This window comes from Tursiops truncatus, chromosome 16 (genome assembly GCF_011762595.2).
Source record: "Tursiops truncatus isolate mTurTru1 chromosome 16, mTurTru1.mat.Y, whole genome shotgun sequence".
Lineage (NCBI taxonomy): Eukaryota > Metazoa > Chordata > Mammalia > Artiodactyla > Delphinidae > Tursiops > Tursiops truncatus.
This window is the reverse complement of record NC_047049.1, coordinates 18222207-18228341: the sequence shown is the minus strand read 5'-3', so window position 1 is coordinate 18228341 and position 6135 is coordinate 18222207. Positions and strand designations below refer to the sequence as shown.

The 6135-nt window shown below is 42.5% G+C and overlaps 1 long non-coding RNA gene across 1 annotated transcript in view; it reads left to right on the top strand.

Moving 5' to 3' along the window:
• Nucleotides 1–745: 745 nt before the first annotated feature.
• LOC141276795 (uncharacterized) overlaps nucleotides 746–6135 on the top strand; it is a 70905-nt gene continuing 65515 nt past the window's right edge. Inside the window, exon 1 of the long non-coding RNA XR_012326906.1 lies at nucleotides 746–975. This is a non-coding gene — a long non-coding RNA (uncharacterized lncRNA). The remainder of the gene's footprint in view (nucleotides 976–6135) is intronic.

Here is a 6135-nt window from a genome sequence, read left to right as displayed (position 1 = left end):
ATAGGGCATGGCATATAGTCTAACATTCATGTAATTCAATGCACAAAAGGGCAGAAAGGAGAAAATAGGGGCAGAAACAATATTTAAAGAGAGAATGACAGAGAATTTATCAAAGTTGATTAAAGACATCAAGCCATAGTTTCAAGAATCTCTGCTAACCCCAAGCAGGATAAAATTCAATGAAAGCACATATTATAGATACAAGGCAGTGAAAAACTGCTGAAGACTAAATGAAACAGAAAATATTAAATGTGATTGGGAAAACAAATCACCTTTTAGGATCAACAGTGCATGAGAGCTAAGGTCTCTACTGAAACAATGGAAGCCCCCCGAAACAGAATATTTTCATCTTGTTCTTTTGTCTGGAACATATTTTTCTTCTGTCTCACTTTTTTCTAAATTTCTATCTGTATTTTTATGTATGTGGAAGGTTAGTCATGTTTCTTCACGGTGGAGAAGTGGCCTCTGTAGGGGATGGCCAGGATCCAGCTGGTCCCAGGGTAGGTTCTGGTCTGCGTTTGTGGACCCGCTTCCTCCGGCTGCCGGATTGTACTGAATAGTTTTCTTCCTTCTGGTTTCTGCCCCCTGGTGGGGAAAGCTGGAAGCCTGTGCAGGCTTCCTGGTGGGAGCGGCCAGTGCCTGCCCACTGGTGGGTGGAGCTGCATCTTGGCTCTCTGGCGTGGAGGGCCGTGTCAAGGGGCGTGTCTAGAGGGCTGTCTCGGGAAGTCTTTAGGCATCCTGTCTGCCGAAGGGTGCGGTCGTGTTCCCACCCTTTTGGTGGTTTGGCCTGAGGTTTCCCAGCACTGGAGCCTACAGCGGGTGTTGGCTGGGGCCGGCTTCTGGCCCCCAAGTGGCGGCCTCCAGGGAAGCTCATGCTGATGATTATTACCCAGTACCTCTGCCGCCAGTGTCTTTGTCCCCACAGTGAGCCCCAGGAGACCCCTGCCTCTCCAGAAGACCCTCCAAGACCAGAAGGTAGGTCTGGCCCAGGTTTATATGCGGTCAGTGCTTTTGCCGTGGGTCTCAGCGTGCCCAAGAACTTGTGTGCGCCCTCCAAGAGTGGAGTCTCTGTTTCCCCCAGTCCTGGGGTGCTCCTGTGCTCAGGCCCCGTTGGCCTTCAAAGCCGAATGCTCTGGGGGCTCCTCCTCCTGAGGCCAGACCCCCAGGCTGGGGAACCTGATGTGGGGCTCAGAACTCTCTTGTGGGAGAACTTCTGCAAATAATTGTTCTCTAGGTTGCGGTCGCCCACCTGGGGGGATGGGGTTTGATTTTATTGTGAGTGCACTCCTCCTGCCGTCTCATTGGGTTTCTTCTTTATGTCTTTGGATGTAGAGTATCTTTTCTGGTAGGTTCCAGTCTTTTTAATCGATGGTCGTTCAGCAGTTGTGATTTTGGTGCGCTCGTGAGAGGTGGGCTCAAGCCTTCTACCCTGCGCCATCTTGTCCCAGTGGAAGAATCTGAGGTTTGGGCACAGGGGCAAGGAATAGAGCAGGTGAAACCACGCAACTCAGATTGGGACTTGAACCCACTGTCTGTTAATTGAAATTACACACCTGATCTCAGGACTTAATGAAGCTCAGGTTCTTTATGTCTTGTTGCAGAAACAAGTCAGTAAGAAACAAAGTGATAAGTAAGGAATGGATTTATTTAGAGAGATACACATTCCAGAGACAGAATGCGGCTCATAGGTGAGAACGGCTTTGGGAGGAACACACTCCACAGAGTGTGGGCCATCTCAGAAGGCAAGAGGCCCCAAAATACAGGGTGATTCGTTTTTGTGGGCTGGGTAATTTCATAGGCTAATGAGTGGGGGGATTATTCCGACTATTTCAGGGACGGGGCAAGGGTTTCCAGGAATTGGCCACTGCCCACTTTTTGGCCTTTTATGGTTAGCCTTGGAACTGTCAGGGCACCTGTGGATGCGTCGTTTAGCATACTAATGTATTCCAATGAGCGTATAATGAGACTCAAGGTCTACTGGAAGTTGAGTCTTCTGCCATCTTGGGCCTAATTGGTTCTAACCAGTTACGTCGTATCCTCAATGCTGTATCATTCTTTTAAAGGTTGTGCCCTGCTGCCATCTTCCCTCTTGTTTCACAGGTAATATCTGGATGTTGCTTGACACTTTACAGACTGTTCTCAATGGATTTCCCTTCTTTGCTGAGCTTCAAATCTTCCAAGATCTTGGCAGCTGGGAAGTGAAAGGCAGAGGGAGGGAGCACGGGACATGAGCAGCACCTGGGTGTGTGCCCACAGGGGTGGCTGCCTGAGGGACCGGGTGCTGCTGGACAGGCCAAATTAAAGGTCCGGGTTCTTGTTCTACCTGTCTAAATGAATTTGGACAGGGAATGCAAAGGAGTAACATACAGAGACTGAGGCATAGAGAGAAGCAAAAAAGCAATCTATTAAAGGGCCAAAGTGAAAGTATGCACTCAGAAGAGTATGGGCAACCTTGCCAGTGGGGAGCACCTCTAGGGGTTTTCTGACCCCCTTTTTATTTCATTTTAATTCCTTGACTGGAGGTTTCTTGGATTAGGGGTGGAATATTCATTAATGGGAAGGTGGAGGCAGGGGTATGATTTCACCTGTTTACATCAGCTTCCTTTCTTGAGCGCTGGGCTCCTGAAGCCATTGCACATGCACTCGAAAAGCTGTTTTCCCTTAACTTTTCCTTTACTAGTCAAACGCCACACGTGGAAGGTCTTAGAGCAGTCATTGCAGCCTGGGCAGTTCTATTGAGCATGCTCGGCCATGTTCTGCCGGTTTTATGGCCAGGGTTCCCTATTCAGGTGTCTCAAAGTTTAATTTATGTTCCTGTTGCTGACGCCATTCCTCCATGTTCATGATCACATTAAGTGCAAAACAAGGGCTTTGTGGCTTTGCCTTTTGCCTAACGTCTGTGTATGAGGAGGCTGTCCTTGGGTCTAGCCCTGTCTTTCCTGACTTACTGGGACCAGAATACTCTGGTCTAAATCTGTACTACAGTACTAGATCTGTACTACAGTACTACACAATCTGTGGTTTGTTGAATCTGTGGAAACAAAGCCATGGATAAAGGTCATGTTTTCAATTGCATGGAAGGTTGGGACCACTAACCCCTGTGTTCCTTAAGGATCAGCTATATACAAATACCTCTTAAAATTCAACAATAAGAAAAAAATCCAATTTTTTAAAAATGAGCAAAATATCTAAACAGACACTTTACCAAACTAGATATACAGATGGCAAATAAGCATATGAAAAGATGCTTAACATCATATGTCATAAGGGAATCAGAAATTAAAACAATGAGACACTACTACATACCTGTTAGAATAGCTAAAATCCAAAGGACTGACAACACCAAATGCCAGGGAGGATGTGGAGCAACAGAAATTCTCATTCATTGATGGTGAGAATGAAAAGAATGCTATTTTTAAAAAGTTAAACATAGTCTTATACATTTCAGAAGTTGTGCTCCTAGATATTTACCTAAATGAGTTGAAAACTTATATCTGCACATGAATAGCAGCTTTATTCATAATTGCCCCAAACTGGAAGTGACCAAGATGTTAGACTGATAAAAACAATCTATTCAGTAGGTAAATAAAGTGTGGTACATCCATTCAATAGAATATTATTTAGCAATAAAAATAAATGAGCTAGCAAGCCACCTAAAATGCACACTGCTAAGTGAAAGAAGCCGGTATGAAAAGGTGCCAGCATGGTCGGATTCTGGTGATAATTCTCTTCCTGGCTTGCAGATGGCTGACTTCTTGCTGTGTCCTCCCATGGTGGAGAGAGAACTTGGGTATCTCTTCCTCTTCATATAAGGGCACCAGTTCTATCAGAACACATCTTATAACCTCATTTAACCTTAACTACCTCTTTAAGGCTGTATCTCCAATACACTCACATGGGGGTTATAGCTTCAACCCATGAATTTGAGGAGGACACAATTTAGTTCACAGCATCTGCATATTTCGTGAGTTAGCAATTCCACTCCTCAAACGTACCCAGTAGAAATGTGGCACCAAAACACTCATGCACTTAAGTATGTTCATAGCAGTAGTTTTCATATTAGTTACAAGTTGGAAACAACCAAATAGTGCATAAATAGTAGTGCCATTAAATTATTTGTGCTCATTGCTACAATGGTATTCTACACAGTAGTTAGAATGAATGAACTATTGCTACAGGCAACAACATAGATGAATCTCACAAATAAAATGTTCAACAAAGGAAACCTGACCCAAAAGAAAACGATAGTTTCACTTATACAGTGTTCAAAAAGAGAAAAAAATTAATCTGTGGTAATAGAAGTTAGGATAATTATCATGTTTTAGAACTCTAAAGATATGATTCAATTGAGTCATGATTTCCATAGTTTCCATTACATAGGCGGCTGTAAAATTTAATACTCCTTTGGAGTTAATGCTTTTTTCTCTTTCTACTTTTAAGATTTTCTCTGTTTTTCATTTTTGACAATTTGACTTTGATGTTCCTCACCTGTCCACTATGCTGTTCTGTTTTTTAAAAAATAATCCTTAGTTTGTCCTGTTTTTCCTTTCTTCCAGTTAAATAACCCTGTCTTTTCTAGATCCAGTATTCTTTTAAGTCTATTCATCAAGTTTCCAATTTTATGTCCATTTGATTCTTTTTTAATAGATTCCAATTCTCTGATGAAATTATCTACCTTTTTTCAGTTTTTCTTTATACTTTTGAATATATTAATGATAGTTATTTTGAAGTCTTTGCTCACACTCACAGAGTAGATCCTCATTTGTGGATTTCTTTTGTGAATCTGCTTACTTTCTAAAATTTATCTGTAACCCCCAAATCAATACTCACAGCACTTTCATAGTCATTTGTGGATAGGTGCAGAGGGTGAAAAGTTTGATTCACTTGGTGCACACATTCCCAGCTAAAGTAGAAGAAGGCAATGCTCTGCCTTCTTGTTTCACCTCTCATACTGTAAACAAGTGTGCTTTTTGTGGTTTATTTGCTATGTTTTTTGCATTTTTGTGGTTTATTTGGCGACTTACCTATTTCAAATGGCCCCCAAGCATAATGTTAAGGTGCTGTTTAGTGTTTCTAAGTTCAAGAAGGCTGTGATGTACCTCATGGAGAAAATAGGTATGTGATACAAACTTTGGGCACGAGTTATAGTGCTACAGGTTGTGAGTTCAGTGTTAATCAATCAACAATATGATACATCTGGGAAAAGAAAGAGGAAATTTGGTAATCCATATGTGAAGCCACTCCAGAAAGTGCTAAATAACATTGATAGTACATGATGAAGCTATGGAAAAGAAGCTAAAATTGTGGACTCAAAAGTATAGTGAGAAGCACTATTGTGACACTGAATACCAATGAAATTTACTGTCACGTTACTCAGGGTCAGGAAAATGTGAAATAGCTACTCCTGGTGGCTCACACATTTCAAAAGGCTATATGGCATGAAAAATGTCAAACTTGTGGGCAAGGCAGGTTCTGCAGATAAGGAGGCTGTGGAAGAATTTTAAGACACTTGCTAATTGTTATACAGGAAAAGAGTTACACGGAAGAGCAGGTTTTCAATGCCAGTGAGGCTGGCTTGTTTTATAAGGCTATTGTCCATCAAACCTATATAATGCAAATGGCATTTTGATTGAAAAAAATTACCAGAGGCTGGAAAGGAACCTATCTGCATATTTTCACTTGGAGAAACAGTTCAGTGTTCAGTGCTCAGTGTTCATGGTAACTTTATGGAACAGAGCTACGACACATAATGAGAATTGATTGTTTCTGAATCATCCGTGGATCTCCTTTTATCATTTGTTTTTCCCCTTGGCTATGTTTCATGGTTCTGTTTCTACATGCACAGTAAATTTTAATTAAATACCTTAAAATACTGTAGAGTTCCAGACGATGTTATCTTCCACAGGTAAATTCACCCTATCCTTTGATAGGCAAATAGTGCCTATCAAAGGGGCTAATCTGGACTTCCCTGGTGGCACAGTGGTTAGGAATCCTCCTGCCATTGCAGGGGACATGGGTTCGATCCCTGGCCCAGGAAAATCCCACATGCCGCGGAGCAGCTAAGCCCGTGTGCCACAACTACTGAGCTCGCACTCTAGAGCCCATGAGCTGCAACTACTGAGCTCACACTCTAGA